This window comes from Capricornis sumatraensis, chromosome 15, assembly GCF_032405125.1.
Source record: "Capricornis sumatraensis isolate serow.1 chromosome 15, serow.2, whole genome shotgun sequence".
Lineage (NCBI taxonomy): Eukaryota > Metazoa > Chordata > Mammalia > Artiodactyla > Bovidae > Capricornis > Capricornis sumatraensis.
Window position 1 is genome coordinate 66,646,013 of NC_091083.1, and position 20,481 is coordinate 66,666,493.

At 44.4% G+C, this 20,481-nt stretch overlaps 1 protein-coding gene across 2 annotated transcripts in view; it reads left to right on the forward strand.

Moving 5' to 3' along the window:
- Positions 1 to 5,095: 5,095 nt before the first annotated feature.
- RALY (RALY heterogeneous nuclear ribonucleoprotein) overlaps positions 5,096 to 20,481 on the forward strand; it is an 85,533-nt gene continuing 70,147 nt past the window's right edge. Inside the window, exon 1 of one of the 2 annotated variants that reach the window (XM_068986720.1) lies at positions 5,096 to 5,510. The gene's annotated coding sequence lies outside the window, so the exon portion shown is untranslated. The remainder of the gene's footprint in view (positions 5,511 to 20,481) is intronic. The other variant, XM_068986721.1, reaches the window with a different exon arrangement.

Sequence of the window (20,481 nt, forward strand, 5' to 3'; positions counted from 1 at the left end):
TGGAGAAATGTGTTCCTCCAAATAATAGTTCTACCTTACTCCTTTTTAAAATTTATTTATTTGGCTGCACCAGGTCTTAGTTGCGGCCTATGGAATCTTTAGTTGTGGCATGCGGGATCTAGCTCCCCGACCAGGCAGTGAACCCGGGCCCCCTGCATTGGGAGCTCATAGTCTCAGCCACTGGACCACCAGGGAAATCTAACTCAGTTTATACCTCGTGGTGCAGAAACCTCAAGCTCTTACATTCCTGCCTTCATACTTGCTATTCCCTCTGTCTGGAATACCTTCCAGCATTCTGTAAACAAATACTTCATAAAAATGTGAGACATTAATACCTCCACCTGTTGAACCCTACTCATCTGCTTCTGTTAGGAAATCTTTTTGTTTAAAAGTTTAAAAAAAATTCCTACTCAAATTATTCAAACTCTAAAGATACATTGGTGCACAGAAAAGTCTAGAGGTAGGTCAAGCTTCAGGTATGTCTTTATCACTCTGGCTCATTTTTTCCAGCAATGTTTTCTCCGTCCTGCCCTCTTCTGTGTGATGGGTTTTGTTCTTTATTTGGCTTCTCTCATGGTGGCTGTGATGGTTAATTTTTTAAAAAACTTAAAAAAAAAAAAGTCTTTACTGAATTTGTTATAATATTGCTTCTGTTTTTTGGATGCAAGACACAGTGGGGTCTTACTGGTTCCCTGGCCAGGGATCAAACCCACACCTTCTATATTGGAAGGTGATGTCTTAACCACTGGACCACCAGGGAAGTCCCTGTGATGGTTAATTTTATGTGTTAACTTGATGGGCTAAATTATGCCCAGATAGCTGGTAAAACATTTCTGGGTGTAACTGTGAGGGAGTTTCTGGAAGAGATTAGCATTTGAATTGGTAGTCTAAGTAAAGAAGGGCAATGTGGGCGGGCATCTTACAATCTGTTGAAGCCTGAATAGAACAGAAAGACGGAAGGATGAATTCGCTCCTCTGCTTGAGCTGAGACATCCATTTCCTCTTGCCCAGGACACTGGACATTGGTGCTCCAGGCTCTTGGGCTTCTGGACTTGGACTGAATCATACTATTGACTTTCCTGGTTCTCTAGCTTACAGATAGCAGATCATGGGACTTCTCAAGCCCACATAACTGCGAACCAATTCCTGTAATAAATCTCTTCTATATATCTCAACATATCCTATTGGTTCTGTTTCTTTGCAGAACCCTAATACAGTGGCTAAGAAAATATTCTGCCACAACTCTAGGCACCACACTGTTCAGAAGGCAAAAGGATATCTCATCTTCATGCTTCACCTTTATTAGACCAATAGTGGTAGATCTTTAATAATCAGAAGGTAGGCAGTATAGTGACTCAGTGTGAAGGTTCTAAAGTTGGACTCCACCACTTATTAACTGTGTGACCTTGGGAAAGTTAACCTCTTCGCCAGTTTCTGTACAATAGGGATTATAATAGTAACTACCTCATAGGAAGGACTGATGGTGAAGCTGAAACTCCAATACTTTGGCCACCTGATGTGAAGAACCAACTCTTTGGAAAAGCCCCTGATGCTGGGAAAGATTAAAGGTGGGAGAAGGGGCCGACAGAGGATGAGATGGTTGGATGGCATCACTGACGCAATGGACATGAGTTTGAGTAGGCTCTGGGAGGTGGTAATGGACAGGGAAGCCTGGTGTGCTGCAGTCCATGGGGTTGCAAAGAGCTGAGTTGAGCGACTGAACTGAACTGAACATAGGGCTGTTGTGGGAACAAGCTTGAAAAGCACTTAGCAGATTGCCTGGCAACTAGTAAATGCTCCATGTTAGCTAGTGTTGCCAGTATATTTCCTCAGAAACATCTCCCTTTATACGCTAATCTTCAGGAATTCTTCTAGATGACGCAGAGTACTCCTAGCATTTCTTTGTTGAATTCATAACCATGCATTCAACTAATATTAAATGAGGACCTACTGTTTTAGGTTCTGCGGAATGAACAAAACAGACAAAATCCTTGTGGAGATCACACTACAGTGAAAGGTTAAGGGGGTGGGAGAGACAATAAATGTAATATTTCATGTTGTGATAACTGCTACAGAGAAAAATTCACTAAGAAAGGGTGTGAGGAAGTGCAGAGGAGTAGAGTGTTACTATTTTAAATGTGGGTCATTTCCTCGGGCTTCCCTAAGGAAGTGACATTTGAGCAGCGACCTGAAGGAGGAGCCAGCCATGCCAGTATCTGGGAAGAGAGCATTTGAGGCAGACACAAGAGCCAGTGCAAAGGCCCTAAGGTTAGCAGTGTGTTTGGCATGGCCAGAGAGCAGGATGGAGGCCAGTGTGGCTGGAGTGAGTGAGATGAGGTGAGAGGAATACCATAGGGGATAAGGACTGAAGAGTAGGAGGAGGCAGATCACACAGGACTTTATAGGCCATTATCATAATCCTCAGTGCCAGCAGGATGCCAGGAGGGAAGATGATGTCACCAGCACAGAGAAGTTTTATAATTGAGGCCGTGAACACAAAGTGGTGAGTGCTTCAACCTTCCTGGTGGGGGCTGGTCAGAGAAGACCTCTCAGAGGAGGTCATCCATGAGTTGAGTGTTGAACAGCAGGCATCTAGGCAGAAAGGAAAGAGCAATTCAAGTAGAGAATGAGCTATATCAGAGAGAGCTAAGAGACTGTGGTCTAGTCAAACAAACATGGTAAGGCTAGTACACAGAGAGGGAGGTGAGGCACCAGGGGGCAGCCAGAAACAGAGCAGAGACTGGCAGGGACCAGGTTTATTAATTGGTTTTTGATTGACTCATTCATTCCCTCAAGTGTTTTTTGAACCCTGGGTGTATGCACTAGATCTAGTGACACAGTGATATACACAACAGTCTGATTCCTGACCTCATGGAACTTACCTTCCAGTGCAGAACATGGGCAAAAACGTAAACTGATCAATAAATGACAAGACTAAGAAATGCCACGAAAGACATGAACAAGAGGCCTAGTTTGGCAAAACAGAGAACATCTTTAAGGTGACTGTTCAGGGAAGATCTTTCTGAGGTTTTTTTTCCAAACTGTTTTTTTGGGGGGGCTGTGCTGGGTCTTAGTCGCTGTGGGACTTAGTTCCCTGACTAGGGATCAAACTCAAGTCCCTTGCATTGGAAGCACACAGTCTTAGCCATTGGACCAACAGAGAACTCCCAGGAGGTGATATTTAAGCAGAGACTTGAGGCATAAGAAGAAACCAGAAGTTAGAAGGGGTGGGGTAAGAACACTCTTGGCCTTGGGCTCAGTTGTCACCATCTCTCTAATTTGATTTCTCTTCCTTTTGAAGCAAGATACAGAGGTCATTAAACAACACAAGTGTAGCTTTAACTGCTGGTCTGGCAGAATCAGGCAGGGTTCATTTCAACCTCTGCTCTGTGCTCAGGAATCCAGTCTCTTAGGCAGGTTCTGGGAGAAGTAATGTGAAAAATCAGTTCAGTCGCTCAGTTGTGTCCAATGCTTTGCAACCCCAGGGACTGCAGCACGCCAGGCTTCCCTGTCCATCACCAATTCCCAGAGCCTACTCAAACTCATATCTATCCCATCGGTGATGCCATCCAACCATCTCATCCTCTGTTGTCTCCTCCTCCTGCCTTCAGTCTTTCCCAGCATCAGGGTCTTTTCCAATGAGTGGGCTCTTTGCATCAGGTGGCCAAAGTATTGGAGCTTCAGCATCAGTCCTTCCAATTAATATTCAGGACTGATTTCCTTTAGAATGGACTGTTAGATCTCCTTGCAGTCCAAGAAGACTCTCAAGGGTCGTCTCCAACACCACAGTTCAAAAGCATCAATTCTTCAGCACTCAGCTTTCTTTATAGTCCAACTCTCACATCCATACATGACTACTGGAAAAACCATAGCTTTGACTAGACAGACCTTTGTTGGTAAAGTAATATCCCTTTTAATATGATGTCTAGGTTGTCATAGCTTTTCTTTCAAAGAGCAAGTGTTTTTTAACTTCATGGCTGCAGTCACCATCTGCAGTGATTTTGGAGCCCCCCAAAATAAAGTCTCTCACTGGGATGTGAAAAATACAATCACAGAATCATGAGTCGGACGATGCATGGAGAATCTTATCTTCCCAGCCTTCAGGGAAGTCTACAGCTGAAGGGCTTACGGTCCTCGCGTGCTCTGGGAAGCCACCCGGCTGCTCCGTGGAGGTTGCACCATTGATTTAGGTGAGTTTTCGACAGGAGAAATATTCAGGAGGCAGGACAAACATCCAGATCGAGATCCAGTTATCAACTTCCTGCACCCTGGAAAGGTTAAGTTACTCGAATTTAACATTTTTTTTCAGGTGGAAGTGGCACCTCCTCCCGCCCCTCACGGCGGCGTCTCCGCCCAGTCCCAACAGCGTGGACCCTGGCCCTGTCCGTGCACCAGGCTCCCTTGAAAGTGAAAGGACCTGGCGTTCCTTCCTACTTCATCTCTTCCGCATCCTACCGGCACCGCCCCACCGGCAACTTGTTTGGGCTCCTTTTCCAGGCTCCGCCCACCTCCAGCCCTACTTTCCTCCTCCTAACGCCCCCCCCCCACCCCGCCCACCGCCCTCCTTCCGGCTCCTCCTCAAGTGGCTACCTTCGGGTTCCCTCCTCCCGGTTCGGCTTCCGGGCCCGCCTCCTTCTGTCCCGCTCAATCTCTCCTCCCTTTTAGGCTTTTCTTCAGCCCCCGCCTCCAACACCATCCCCTAAGGGCCCCTACTTCCCCTAGCTCGCCCGGGCCTCCCTCCACTCTTAACCCCTCCTCTGGGTAGGCCCCGCCCCGCCCACTCCTCCTCTTTTTCCTGGTCGCCCTTCCCGGGTCTGCGAGGCCTCCACTGCCTTCCATACTTGTCTCGCGCGCCTCTCTTCTCGGCCTTAGCACCCTCTCGTCCCCGCCCCGCCTTACGCTCCGTACTGGTGTAAGAGAGCGTCTCTTCCCGCCCTAGCCCCGCCTCCTCAGGCTCCCACCTCCGGCCTTCCTCCCTGTTAGGCCCCGCCCCGACCCCTCCTTTCTCTTCTCCCCGCCGAAGCTCTGGACTTTTCCAAGGCTAGGTTGAGGGGGTGGGAAGAGCAGCTGCGTCTCGGGAGCCAGGCTGTTAGGGTGGGGCTGCGGACGCCGCGCGAGCGTCGCCGGGCTCTTTTCTGGAGACCGAGGCGAGGGCAAGGGGTGGCTGGGCCCTGGCCGGAGCGGCGAGCCGGGGCGAGCTGAGAGAAGCCGCTCCGGGCACCCCCACCACCGCGCGCCTCAGTGGTCCGGGCCAAGGGAAGGACTCGCGGCTGCTGGGCTCGCACCGCTGTCAGTGCGGCGGGGTGCGCGAGCAGCGCGGGCGCAGGGCGGGCTGAGCTGAGAGAAGGCGAGGGGGCGACGGGGGCGACTCCCGCGCTTGTACTCAGCTCCTCACGCTGCGGCCGGGGCCGCCTTCTTCCTCCCTCCCTCGCTCCCTCCCTTCCGCCCCCGAGTGCGGCGGCACCGCCTCCTTCCGCGCCGCGCGGCTTCCTCCAGACCTCTCAGCGCGGGTGAGTGGGGGCCGCGAGCAGGGGCGTCTCCTTCAAGGTGCGGGGAGGGGGTGCTCCTGGTTCCTTTTTGGTCACCCACCTCTTCGCGCTGGCCCCTGCCTATTTTTAGAAACTCTTTTTTCGGCCCTTCTGGGAGTCTCGGGAGCCGGAGTAACTCCCAGCCCCCTTCTCTCGCACCTTCCCCTCCACTCGGCCCCGCCGCCTTGGGTCGCCGGCCGGGCCCGCCCGCGCCCGCTCCAGCTCCCGCTCCCGGCCGCCCTGGCGTTCCCTGCCCGCCTCCTCTCCGCGGGCCTGGCCTGGGCCAGGAGTTGGCGGGGTGGGCCCGCGCCCGCTCGGAAGTTGGAGTCTTTTGTGCTCGCGCCCCGCCCCGCCCGCCGAGGGGAGGAGGGGGGGAGTGGAGGCCGCGCCGGGGAGGCCTCGGGCGGGCCCGGCCCCGGCTCCGGGCCAGACCTGGGGCATTTTCCGACTCTCCCTCCTGGGCTGGGTCTGCGGGATCCCCGAGGCGCGCAAAACTGGACCCGCTTGGCTCCCTAAGGACCTGAGCGCCTCCTCGGTCCCCGCCTCTCCCGGTCCTGGGCTCGTGGCACACCTTTGGCTTCTTACAGGAACAACAGTAGGCCCTCGAGCTGGGGCCGCGCGCCGCACTTCACGCAGCCTTTTCCCGGCCGAGCCTCAGCTTGCCTTTCAGTGAACCGGGAGAAAGAAAGTCGCCTTGCAGGGTATTTTGTGGATTCAGGGAGGAAACTGATGTGTGAGAGAAGTGTTTAATACCAACAGGTAACATTTAACGGACTTGACGCAGGAACTTCGGCAGCCTGTTTCATAGAATGCTCAAGACGGCCTTCTGAGCTTACCCCTATTTACAAAAACAGAAATCAAGGCTCCGAGACGTTAAAGAATGTGTTCCAAATCACAGTGTGTAGCCACCGAAGTGTAAAGCCGTAGTGCTGGTGTCTGTTATTTATTTCTTAGTGTGAGCTTGTGTAATCTCTTAGTGCAGAACGGATTTTGAGTCCCATCATTAGATGAGAGACCTATCTCCGTCCTCCCTGGTTCACGGGCCAGTGTCCACTATGGATGAAATTCCATTCTGAATCTGTGCGAGGTCGGAGGGAAAGGAAGTAATTACAAATTTCTTGCTAATATTGCCCCTTAGAAGTGGATGGATACAGAGGATTCCAGATTTCCAGCACACTAAAGTTCCCTGGGCTTTTTGGCTCAAGGAAGGCGTAGGTCATTTAAAGCAACGAGGTCCATCTTTTGTTTGTTTATGGCATGTTCCTCCAAATCTTGTCTATTCTGTACTGTTTAAAGGGAGGGGGAGCAGAAAGTGGCTCAAGTCAATTGCTTAGACTCTCCTGCTTTCAACTAGAGATTTATTTCTCTTATTTTCAGATAAGGCCCAGAGGGGTAAAAGTGGGCTAAAATTAACTTTGGCAAGTGTTCTAGTTTTCCAGTGTGTTTGATGCCTGGTGTGTAAAGATCAGGCAGGGGTGTTCCTAGGCCAGGTCTTGAGTCTACTGATATTTGCTGTAGTTCTCTGGAGTCTGGAGGATCCCTTTTCTAAGATGGTGGATTTAAGAGTAGTGGTACATAGGACTGCCAAGGGGTCCTCTCTAGTCTTAAATCTTTTCCTGCCTTTTCCCTCTTTCCCCTTAACTGAACCTCTGAAAGGGGAAGTAAGTTGTCTAAATTCACAGACTGCTTTAGTGACAGAATCAGAACTAGGATTTCAGTCTTCTGACTCCCAGTCCAGTAATATTTTTATTTCTACCATAGTTTGCCACCTTTTGAAAGAACACTAAACTAGTTATTCAGGCCTAAGACCCAGAATCCTAAGTGAAATGAAATCACCAGGAAGTTATTTAGTCCCAGCATTAAAAGGAAGGTTTTGTGCGCTGCAAAACAAATCATGCAGTATTTGTCCTTTTGTGACTGGCAAAGCAGGCCAGTCTCATAAATTACCACTTTTGTTGCATAGTGCTTTGTTTATGTTTTATAGTTCTGTTTTGTAACCATTATCTGATTTCATTTCTCATCTAGTTCAGTAAGGTAGCTTGTAGCGATTGGTTTATATTTCCTTTTTTACAGCTCTAATTGAGAATTGAAACATAGCAAGGTTTAGGGCTCTAGCCTTAGATCACCAAATTAACAAGTGGAGAGGACAGGAGATGTCTCATGGGCATAGGATTTGATTTTCTGTGGCACCATGAACTTGGCTACTCATTGTGATTCTCTGAGCCTCAGTTTCTTTATCTGTAAACTCTCACAGGGTTGTATGGGGCCTATGAGAAATGGCTGTGAAAGTGCATTGTGGCAGTAGGCTAACATTTATTAAGTACTTTCCATGTACCAGTCACTGGATTAAGGACTTTGTGTGGAGTATCTCATTTAGTTCTCAAGAGCTACTGTGTGAATTCGGTACTATTATTAAACCCGTTTTGCAGAAGAAACAGAGTTTATATGATGTACTCAGGGTCATGTAATTGATAACTGCAGACAATATAATTTTAAAGCTGGTATGCTTTTTTTTTGGTAAAGGTACACATAAGATAAAATTTTACCATTTTAACCACTTTTACATATATAGTTCTGTGGCATTAATATATTTACATTGTTGTGCAACTGTTACCATCTGTGTCTAGAACTTTTTCATCTTCTTCAACTGAAACTACATATAAACATTTACTTCCCATTCCTTTCTCCCTCCTAGCAACTATCATTCTATTTTCTGTCTCTGAATTTGACTGCTGTCGGTGCTTCATATAAATGGAATCATGCAATATTTGTCCTTTTGTGACTGGCAAAGCAGGCACTCTTAGTGCCTCCCTTAAGCCCAGAGTGCTCTGTAAATGCAAAATGATGATTAGGCCTCATCTGCAGTAGGGTGTGGCATGCAGTTCCCCAACAAGGACCCAGGCCTGCTTGTACCCCTTTGGTTAACCTTCCCTACCCCCTTCCCCCAACTCTGCAGATTAAAGTTCCTTATCACTGAAGCCTTTTTTGCAAATTTCTGCTTGCCCCTTCTATGTCTTCCAAAGGGAATTCCTGCTGTTGAGATAGAACCCAGGGGACTTCCCAGCCTCTCCTTGTTTGCATCTTCCTTTTTGGCCATCCTGGGTTTGGGCGTATGGGGCTGCAGTAATCAAGAATAGCAGTGCTATGACAACAGCTCAGATCAGAACTGCTCAGGATGATTAAATGGATTACCTTTATGAAATGCTCCCTCTCTGTGCCCTCCTCTTTCCATAAAGGCACACGAGGGATTAGTTTTTGGGTTTCTAGAGGGTATTTATGGATCCTTGTTGCTTGCAGGTGGTTAAGATGGAATTAAATGCTGCATTTAGTCTTTCAAAATTCCCTTTGGTTTGACTGCTTCTGTGTCTTTGTGTGCTTTGGGGGGGTGTGGTGGTAGCATGTGGTGTTTATGTTTGTGAAGTGTAGTTGGAATTTTGTCTTGAAGCCAACAGAGGGTTGGGACATGTTCCAAAGATGGATAAAAGGGCAACAAAAACAGATTTGATCATGTTGCACTTGCCTTAAAAATCTGATGGCCCAATATTGTTTACATATTAAAGGCCAAACCCCTGAGTATGATAATAAAGTCAGAAAGTACTGAATTGTTTATTGGAGAGAATCTTTTATAGTTAAGGGAATTAAAGCCATAGACCAGCTGGCCACCTGGCCAACATTTGAATAGGCTACCTGTTGAGATTCTGTTTCATTGGGAACCTCATTATTGGAAAGTTTTCCATTTATAGAACAGTTATTAAGCGTCTGCCACACACAGCACTAAGCTTGGGAATTTGGGTGTCTCGGGGAAGACAGACAAACAGGCAGTGTGAGAAGTGTTGTGACAGGAACAAGCACTGTCAGAGCATGGAGGAAGGAAACTAACCCATCCATGGATGGTAAGGGTGGGAGTTCCTTGGAGACATTGTTTAAGCCTAGACTTCAGAGAAAAGACTGAGCCAAGAGGAGAAATTTGGGGAGCTGAGGAGGAGACAGGTAAGACTGTTTTCAGTTCAGTCACTCAGTCGTGTCACTCAGTCATGTCAGACTCTTTGCAACCCCATGAACTGTAGTATGCCAGGCTTCCCTGGCCATCATCAACTCCCTGAGCTTGCTCAGACTCATGTCCATTGAGCCGGGTGATGCCATCCAACCATCTCATCCTCTGTCATCCTCTACTCCTGCCTTCAATCTTTCCCACCATCAGGGTCTTTTCTAATGAGTCAGTTCTTTGAATCAGATGGCCGAAGTATTGGAGCTTTAGCATCAGTCCTTCCAATGAGTATTTAGGACTGATTTCCTTTAGAATTGACTGATTTGATCTTTTTGTAGATTCTCAACAGTCTTCTGCAACACCACAGTTCAAAAGCATCAGTTCTTTGGTGCTCAGCTTTCTTTATGGTCCAGCTCTCACATCTGTACATGACTATTGGAAAAACCATAGCTTTGACTAGATGGACCTTTGTTGGCAAAGAAATGTCTCTGCTTTTTAATATGCTGTCTAGGTTGGTCATAGTTTTTCTTCCAAGGAGCAAGTGTCTTTTAATTTCATGGCTGCAATCACCATCTGCAGTGATTTTGGAGCCCAAGAAAAATCTCACTTTCCATTGTTTCTCCTCCATATATTTGTCATGATGTGATGGGACTGGATGCCACGATCTTTGTTTTTTGAATGTTGAATTTTAAGCCAGTCTGTCTTTTGGAGAGGTGTTTTCTTTCTTCCTTTCTCTTCCCTCCCTCTTCCCTTACCTCCCCTTTCTTCCTTAGGCAGTAGTAGGGGTGTAGGATTTTCACATAAGTGACTGAAAACCTAATTTTAATTCGATTTTAGCTTTATGTATAAAATGTACAACTGGAGGGAGGAAGATAGCAGCAGTAATGTTAGCCTGCTGTCCTACAACTGCCCCCTTGGTACTGTAAGGAAAGTTTCAGATCCATGGTGGGATATAGCTCACAGACACTCTGGACGAGAAAGAAGGGGCAGTGGGGTACATGGGAGTCGAGTCGTGGGCCTGAGGATGTTCGGTCTAGTCCTTGGCTGCTCATTCAGTGCATGGGATTGGCCAAGCCTCTTTCCTTCTTACTGCTTCATAAAATAATCAGAGGGCTGAAGGGTGAGGCCTAGTGACAGAAAAAGGATTTGACGTTCTTGTAGTGGGGAATAACTATCGAATAACCTGAGACAGGCATCTGCTCAAGTATTGTTAGTTATCTCTTCTGTTTCTGCAGCCCTTCCATTTTCCTCGTCTTTCTGTCACTTCATAATGGCCTCCATGTGAATAAACGTGCCGTGCCTCCTGGGAGGAGGGGAGGAAGGATTGCATATTATCCCTAGGTTCTAGTCTGCATCTCCAAGAGGCCATTCAAACTATTTGTTTCTCCTGCTCTCTATGTTGGGGTAGGGGTCGGGAGTTTGTGGTTGAATATTCAGATTTTCTTAGGCTCAGACACATGTATTTGGAGTGTTCCTCTGACTGAAGTGCAAATATGACTATTCTCCCACCATGCCCAGTGCTGTTCCACTGGGGGAGCGGGGATAGCATTCAGTGGGCTTTTGACACTTGCCAAACTCCTGTTAACTGTAATTACCTAATACTCCCTGGATCTTAGTCTTCCTGTCTGTAAAGCACAAGGGTTGGACTGGACAATCTTGAATCATACTTTTACCTCTCAACAGTCTGAATGTCTGGTTTTATGGGAGCAGCTTAAGAATTTATCTCTGAAAGGAGGAAGGGCTTTGTGAGAATATTGAGAGTATCTCACAGGGTTAAATTCTGGGTTCGTAGACATCTTTCAGTATATAAACAGATGGATATTGCTTTTTAGAGTGGACAGATTGCTGAAAAATTGCTTGTGAGATGAATTTACCAAATTATCTACTGAGTTCCACTATAAACTTGGAGCTGTTGTCCCATGGGGCAAACTTGGATCCCATGACTAAAAAGGTATATTCAAAAATATAGCAAGCTGTTTAAAATCATAGAATAAAAGGAAAGTTGAAAAAACACTGTAAGATTCCCAAAGACCACTAGGACTGGAAAAACACTGGACCAGCAATTTGCATTTCCTTAGAGCTTTGGCTTTATGAGATAACGTCTGCTGAGGTTACCTGGCCCTTAAAATGCCATCTGTAGAGACTGAATAGTTTTGTTTATTTATCAAGGTAAGAATCATTGCTTTATTCCAACTAAGTATTCTCATTTGGAAGCTCAGATTTAGTGTTGGCCAGGTTTTCATTCTAGAGGCATTTCTCTGATATTTAGCTATCTCCTGTTTGTTTGTTTTATGAAGGATTTCACTAAGCCTAGTTAAAGGTAGTGTTTGGTGTCTGTTGATCTGTTTGTCTAGTTTTCCTTCGCAGTTCTTCGTGCTAGCAAATGGAGTAGTAGGTTTAAAAGAATTGTGTCCGTAACTCATTATTTCTCTAGGTCTGCTCTACGTCTGGGTTTCCTTTCTGGAAGGTATGATCATGTTGCACTGAGAAGTCATATGTTGTTCTCTGCTTAACACAGACCATGTTAAAAGGCTTTGAGACTTTGTTCTTCCAGATAACAGTAAGCTGGCTCTGAGAAATGCTGCTCTCAATATAATAATGATAGCTGTGCCTGAATCAGTTGAACACAAGAATAACTTTTCTTCATACCTTAAAGGCTCATCCTAAATTGATTTTCATAGCAATTAAAATTAACTTTACTAAAATTAGGGTCTTGGGTAGAGTTACCATAAGTAGGTTACCTAGCTGCTGTAGCAAGGTTATGTCAGCTGCTTTCCATCCCTAAGTCCAACTATTTGTTCCAGAAATTTGGAGTACCAACTATGAGTTCTCCTATGGAGAACATATAAACCAAACTGGACATGATTGCTGCCTTCAAATTACATTCAGATAAATAAAACAGGTCCTAGTTTATACTTCTGCTGCCTTGGCCTGGATATTTTGGTTGAGGGTTCAAACTGAAAATAGCAGAATTAATGGATGTAGCGTTAGGCCAGGAGGCCTATTTGAATATCTCACTTTCAATGTTTCAGTTTGTTTTTGACCTTCCCTCCCTGTCTTCCTTTCTTGTGCCTGTTATCTAGATTTTCTCCTCTGTTGCTGAGGTGTCTATCAGCCATTGTGTAAAGTCAAGAACCTTAGGGTAAGAGGCAACATTGTCCTCCAGGCTTGGGGGTGCAGATGCCTGCGTAGTGCTTGCCCTGTTCTCACATCAGTTTTTTGACTGGTTTCCAAAGTTGATAATGTCTAGCTTCTTATTTGAGGGCTTCCCTTGTAGCTCAGTTGGTAAAGAATCTGCCTGCAGTGCAGGAGATCCGGGTTCAATCCCTGGGTTGGGAAGATCCCCTGGAGAGGGAAATGGCAACCCACTCCAGTGTCCTTGCCTGAAAAATCTCATGGTCAGAGGAGCCTGGTGGGCTGCAGTCCATGGGGTCGCAAAGAGTCGAGCATGACTGGATGAAGCAAATTAAGTTTCAGATTTAATTATTTTAAGTTTTATATGCAGTTTTAAAATAAGATCGCTCTCTGTTTTGCTTGCAAGTAGAATTGAGGTGTGGTTTCCGGCATTAGTTGTTTTTTGTGTTGATTTTGGCTGCATCATGCAGCTTGTGGGATCTTAGTTCCCTAAGCAGGTATTGAACCCAGGCCTTCAGCAGTGATAGTGCAGAGTCCTCACCACCAGACTGTCAGGGAATTCACATTTGATCGATATTTGACTTGTTAATTATGACTAATGAGTGGTTTTTGAAACCCATTGCTACTGCCTCTGCCAGCCTTCTTTGAACACTTAGCAGCATGGAGCCCTATGAAATGGAGGAAACGTTGAGCTTACCCTGTCTTGAAGGGCTCTTCCTCGTCTCTTGTCCCTTCCCTCAAAAAATAAATGTTATTTGGGATGCTGTGTTTTGTTCATGATTTCTTCCGACAATTTAACATTGTTCGTGAGGTCTGGAAGAAGAGGAAATATGCCAGTGTTCAGTCTCATAGTTTGGGGACAGTATTGAAATCAATCGGCCAAACTGTATGGCGCTCACTGAGTGCCTCCCTTGGTGCTATGAGGGATGTAAATGTGTAAAACAGTCTCTTGTCTCCAGGGAACCTGTGTTCTCTGGGGAGACAAGGTAATCATGAAGTTGTAGCTGATAAAACAGTTTGGTTTAGAAGACTAAGATCTTTTGTTTCCTGGAACTAATTTGGTCGGAACAAGTCATTGTCTCCTCTGTGGAAGTTCATTTTCTCATCTATTGTTGTTCAGTCGCTAAGTCGTGTCCAGCTCTTTGTGACCCCATGGACTGCTTCATGCCAGGCTTCCCTGTCCTTCTCTGTCTCCTGGAGCCTGCTCAAACTCATGTCCATTGAGTTGGTGATGCTGTCCAACCATCTCATTCTCTGTTGCCCCCTTCTCTTCCTGCCCTCAATCTTTCCCAGTACCAAGGTCTTTTCCAATGAGTCAGCTCTTTGCATCAGGTGGCTAAAGTATTCAGCATCAATTGATGAATATTTAGGGTTGATTTCTTTTAGGATTAACTGCTTTGATCTCTTTGCTGTCTGAGGGACTCCCAAGAGCCTTTTCTAGCAGCACAATTCAGAAGTATCTATAAAATAGGGTTAATAATTCATATCTTGCTTTCCTCACAATGTATTGTGAGAAGCAGGTTAGATGTTACACTCAAAACTACATTATAAAACCAGATAATGCAGTTTATACATGAAGAACCCAAGTCGTTGTCAGAGGTAATAGGTAAATAGCAGAGTTTTCTATAGAGGAGGAGATCTCTTTGGGCTGCAGTGACCAGGAAGAGTGGCCTGGATCAGCCTTGGGTTGGGAGAAAGAATGCTGGAAGCATTTTAGACAGAGACAGTGATGGAGCAAAGCACTGTGGGCAGAACTGTTAAGGGGAAACAGTGAGTGTTCTCCAACCACATAACTCAAGTCCATAGAGTTCAGCTTTAGTGGTTATTGACAGTTTTCAGAGGCATACCAGATCACACTCATCAGTTGTGCATGAGAAAATTCCTTTTGCTCTATATCCTTGTCAGCACTTAGCATTATCTGTCTTTTTCATTTTTTGTTATTCTGGTTGGTGTGTAGTTATACAAGTGAGTTGTAAGAGCCACAGTATGAACTTTTAGCAGTACCATAAAGGAGTAAAGTGATAGGAAAGTTCAGAGGAGGGAGGGATTGCTTCATTTGTGGTGCCTAGGGAACATTTTTGGAGAAGCGAGCATTTATACTGGTCTTTGTAGGACAAAGATAGTGACCATGTATTATCCAGGACCATCTTAAGTTCTAATATTTCTTCTGGTTGTGCTTATAATATGAAACACCAGTGTTTCTGTGTTTGGACCAGATCTCCTAGATTACCCAGAAGCAGCACCCAGATACCTTTTCTCACGTGGTGCTTCTCTCCTCTTCCCTTTTGTTTCCAGAAAGTATGGACACAGGTGATTTAGGCTCTGGAGATGGAGAGAGGACACTGTGTGCAATGGGAGTGACTTGAGCAGAAATGGAGATGTGTGACTACTCATAGATCAAGTGGCATCCATATTCTTGCCGTTGATCAGAGTGGGGAGGACATGTCCCATAATTTGGAGTGGTTGATACCCTCTCATAGTCTCCTAGAGCAGGTGGAAAAGGTAATAATATTCTTAAGCCAGTTTGTATTTAAATTGATAGAAGGATTAGAATGAGCTCTTTGTCATTAATTATTTGTCAATAATTTTATCATTTCAAGGAAGCAATTAATCCAGCAAACAGTCATACTTGAAGTATGTTGAAAGAGAGTTTGTCTTCTCTTAAAATATAGGGGGTAGGAAGGAGAGTGCGAAAAAATTGCCATTTCTTTGTCAGCTCTTATCTTGCGTGGTGTACCCTAGCTGGGTGTTTATTTTCTGTGGTTTTACCAAATCACTTTGAAAGCTGATGTGAACATTGATCATGTCCTAGAGCCTTTCTTCTTTGTTCTGTCAGCAGATATTAGGAAATGTACCATAAATTACTTGGTTTTGGCAAACAAGGTGGCCCTGCCTGCTTCCAGAGAAGCATGTTAAACATTAGTCAGCTCCTGATCCTGTATTAGGTTCTCTGGTGTTTGTCAGGAGACACCGGGGATGTTAGAGTTGCCAGTGGGTCATTGACCTGGTCTATGAAGGAGATGTGTCAAATACTTGATTTTTTTAAAAATCTGGCCTGGGTTCTAGACCTAACTGCCATTTATATTAACAACAGCTGCCATGATTTGGGTCCCCATTGTATTGAGACACCATATTAGTACCTTGTGTTCATACTAATAGAGCTGATACTTAACTGAAGGTTACTATGTGCTGGGCCCTTTGTGTGTGTGTTACCTAGCTAATATAAATTTATATGTAATCTTAGAGAATTCATGTATATAATATATTTACATATAAGATTTTAATATATTGTATATAAATTTTAGATATAATATGTCTAAATATAAAAAAATCATTATCATCTCAATCCTAGAAGTAGGTGCTATTGTTCCTCATCATATAGATAAGAAACTGAGACATCAGTAGGTTAAGAAATAAGCCCACAGCCACAGTGCTACTAAATGGAGTTGCCAGGATTTAAACCTAACCAAATCTTCTTTACTTTTAATATGGAAAATTTCAAACATATGCAAAGTAGACAGAGTAGGTTAATGAAGCATGTTGTACCCATCATTCAGCTTCGGGAGTTATCTATTCATGGTCAGTATTATTTCATTTATGTCTTTATCTACTTTTCCTTATCCTGTGCTTTGAAATTTTGCTATCATCATATTTTGTCCTTAAGTATTTCACAATGTATTCCTTTTTAAAAATTTTTTGAACTTTTTTTTTATTGTGGTAAAAAATATATACAATATAAAAGTTACCACTTTAGCCATACAGTGCAGTGGCATTCTGTATGTTCATATCATTGTGCAGCCATCACCATTCCAGACACTTATAAGTTCACTTTCCCCCCTTTATTATTATTTTAAAAATATTTTATTTATTTATCTTTGGCTGTGCTGGGTGTTTTATTACTGCACAGGCTTTTCTCTAGTTGCAAAGAGTGGGGGCCACTTTCCAGTTGCAGCACACGGGCTTCTCATCGTGGTGGCTTCTCTTGTTGCAGGGCATGGACTCTAGGGCACAGGCTCAATAGTTGAGATGCATGGACTTAGTTGCCCTGCAGCATGTGGGATCTTCCCCAGTCAGGGATCGAACTCATATCTCCTGCATGGGCAGGTGTATTCTCTGCCACTGAGCCACCTGGGAAGCCCTCCCCCCTTTATTTGTTGAAGGAACTAGATTGTTTTTCCTGTAGAAATTTTGCTCATTGCCTTATCTGTGGTGTGTTTAATATGTCTCTGTACTCTGTGTTTCCTGTAAATTTGTGGTTGTATCTAGAGGGCAGTATCTCTTAGAATCCTCATAGCAGCCCTACAAAAATAGACGGAGAAAGGTTGGGTAATTTGCCCAAGGCCTCATAGCAGCCTTGAATTTGAACAGACCTTCTTGTCTTCAAAGCCTCTGCTCTTTCCTTTTCACCGTTCACCCATTCTGTGACCTTGAGCAAATCATTTTCACTTCTGTGAGCCTTAGTTTCTTTGTGTGCACTGAGGGCCCTTACAGGAGTAGCATTCTATGTTCCTATGATGATTTTAGTGCCCAGCATTTGACGGCATGATACTGGATGCTGTGGTTGATATTCATATGAATAACCTGAGCTTCATAACCTGTTTCAGACGTAGAGCCAGTTTTGGCCATTGTGGGGCTATAGCATCATTAATACCCCTTAGGGTTTCTAATTAACTTCCCTGCATCCTGTCTTGCCCTTTTCTAAGTCACGTTTGTCTCTGCTGCCAGGTGCCTTTTCCTAAAAAACATTTTTGTTGTGTTCTCCCTCCTCATAAATCCAGCTTGAGGGATCTAATAAATAAGAAACAAAGTTTTTCCAGCAATAAACCTTCCCTCCTTGGATTGAGTTACTATTTCAAGGGCAGTTAGTTTTTTTTCTTTTCTGTTTGGCAAAGATGTGTTATTGCTTTTATGGAAATAGAATCTGGGGATGATAGAATAATGATGGAGTGAAGCTTGGGGAATGCCATCTTGATTCAGAGGTGAGCATACATTGAGCATTGTACTGTTTACTTCCAAGGACACCTGACTGTAATGGGCAATAGTGCTGTTTTGCAAAGAAAAGGAACTTTTAGTTGTGGAGTCCAGAGAGAAGAGTCTAAAAGGTTTCCTCTTGAGATTCTTTCATCTCATTGCTGAACCTTCATCTTACTGGCTAACCACGTTTTAAAATGAATGTCGTATATAGGAATAGAGTACAGCAGAGCAGTGTTTTGGGTCTGTAGTAATTTGGGTGGCAGACAGGTGGAACAGGAATCCAGTTTGATATACAGCTAATACAGGTAGTAAAGTCAAATTTCAGGAGAAGTATAGTTTAGGGCATTTGTATCACTGGAGTGTCTTGAATATAATAGTTACCCCGGCAAATTTGGCCTTAGAGTACAGAATGAAACAGGGCAAAGGCTAATAGAGTTTTGGCAAGAGAATGTACTGGTCATAGCAAACACCCTCTTCCAACAACACAATAGAAGACTCTGCGCATGGACATCACCAGATGGTCAATACCGAAATCAGATTGATTATAATCTTTGCAGCCAAAGATGGAGAAGTTCTATACAGTCAGCAAAAATAAGACTGGGAGCTGACTGTGGCTCAGATCGTGAACTCCTTATTACCAAATTCAGACTCAAATTGAAGAAAGGGAAAATCACTAGACCATTCAGGTATGACCTAAATCAGATCCCTTGTGATTATACAGTGGAAGTGACAAATAGATTCTAGGGATTAGATCTGATAGAGTGCCTGAAGAACGAACTGTGGATGGAGGCTCGTGACCTTGTACAGGAGGCAGTGATCAAGACCATCCCCAAGGAAAAGAAATGTTAAAAGGGAAATGGTTTTCTGAGGAGGCCTTACAAATAGCTGTGAATAGAAAAGCGAAAGGCAAGGAGAAAAGGAAAGATATGCCTATCTGTATGCAGAGTTCCAAAGACTAGCAAGGAGAGATAAGATAGCCTTTCTCAGTGATCAATGAGAAGAAATAGAGGAAAACAATAGAATGGGAAAGTTTAGAGATCTCCTTTAGAAAATTAGAGATACCAAGGGAACATTTCATGCAAAGATGGGCTTGATAAAGGACAGAAATGGTATGGACCTAACAGAAGCAGAAGATACTAAGAAGAGGTGGCAAGAATACACAGAAGAACTATACAAAAAAGATCTTTATGACCCAGATAATCACGATGGTGTGATCACTCATGTAGAGCCAGACATCCTGGAATTTGAAGTCAAGTTGGCCTTAGGAAGCATCATTATGAACAAAGCTAGTGGAGGTGATAGAATTCCACTTGAGCTGTTTCAGATTCAAAAAGATGATGCTGTGAAAATGCTGCACTCAATATGCCAGCAAATTTGGAAAACTCAGCAGTGGCCACAGGACTGGAAAAGGTCAGTTTTCATCCCAATCCCAAAGAAAGATGCAATGCCAAAGAATGCTCAAACTGCTGCACAATTGCACTTGTCTCATACACTAGTAAAATAATGGTCAAAATTATCTAAGCAGGCTTCAACAGTACGTGAACTGTGAACTTGCAGATGTTCAAGCTGGTTTTAGAAAAGGCAGAGGAACCAGAGATCAAATTGCCAGCATCTGTTGGATCATCGAAAAAGCAAGAGTTCCAGAAAAAACATCTATTTCTGCTTCATTGACTATGCCAAAGCCTTTGACTGTGTGGATCACAATAATCTGTGGAAAATTCTTCAAGAGATGGGAATACCAGACCACCTGACCTGCCTCTTGAGAAATCTGTATGCAGGTCAAGAAGCATCAGTTAGGACTGGACATGGAACAACAGACTGGTTCCAAATAGGGAAAGGAGTACATCAAGACTGTGTATTGTCACCCTGCTTATTTAACTTATATGCAGAGTACATCATGAGAAATGCTGGGCTGAAGGAAGCACAAGCTGGAATCAAGATTGCTGGGAGAAATATCAATAACCTGAGATATGCAGATGACACCACCCTTATGGCAGAAAGTGAAGAAGAACTAAAGAGCCACTTGATGACAGTCAAAGAGGAGAGTGAAAAAAGTTGGCTTACAGCTCAACATTCAGAAAACTAAGATCATGGCATCTGGTCCCATCACTTCATGGCAAATAGATGGGGAAACAATGGAAATAGCAACAGACTTTATTTTGGGGGGCTCTAAAATCACTGCAGATGGTGACTGCAGCCATGAAATTAAAAGACACTCCTTGGAAGGAAAGTTATGACCAAACTAGATAGCATATTAAAAAGCAGAGACATTATTTTGCCAGCAAAGGTCTGTCTAGTCAAGGCTATGGTTTTTCCAGTAGACATGTATGGATGTGAGAGTTGGTCTATAAAGAAAGTTGAGTGCGGAAGAATTGATGCTTTTGAACTGTGGTGTTGAAGAAGACTCTTGAAATCAGTCCTGAATATTCATTGGAAGGACTGAAGTTTTAAGCTGAAGCTCCAATTCTTTGGCCACCTAATGCGAAAAACTGACTCATTTGAAAAGATCCTGATGCTCAGAAAGATTGAGGGCAGGAAGAGAAGGGGACAGCAGAGGATGAGATGGTTGAACGGCATCACTGACTCAGTGGGTATGAGTTTTACTCCCAGTAAACTCTGGGAGTTGGTGATGGACAGGGTGGCCTGGTGTGCTGCAGTCCATTGGGTCGCAGAGTCGGACATGACTGAGTGACTGAACTGAACTGAATATATTTTTTAAGTCTTTAAAGAAAATACTTTTGACAGTAGATCAAGCCAGAGGAATAAGTGTTAGTCAGTCAGTCATGTCCAACTCTTTGGGACCCCATGGACTGTAGCCTGCCAGGCTCCTCTGTCCGTGGAATTCTCCAGACAAGC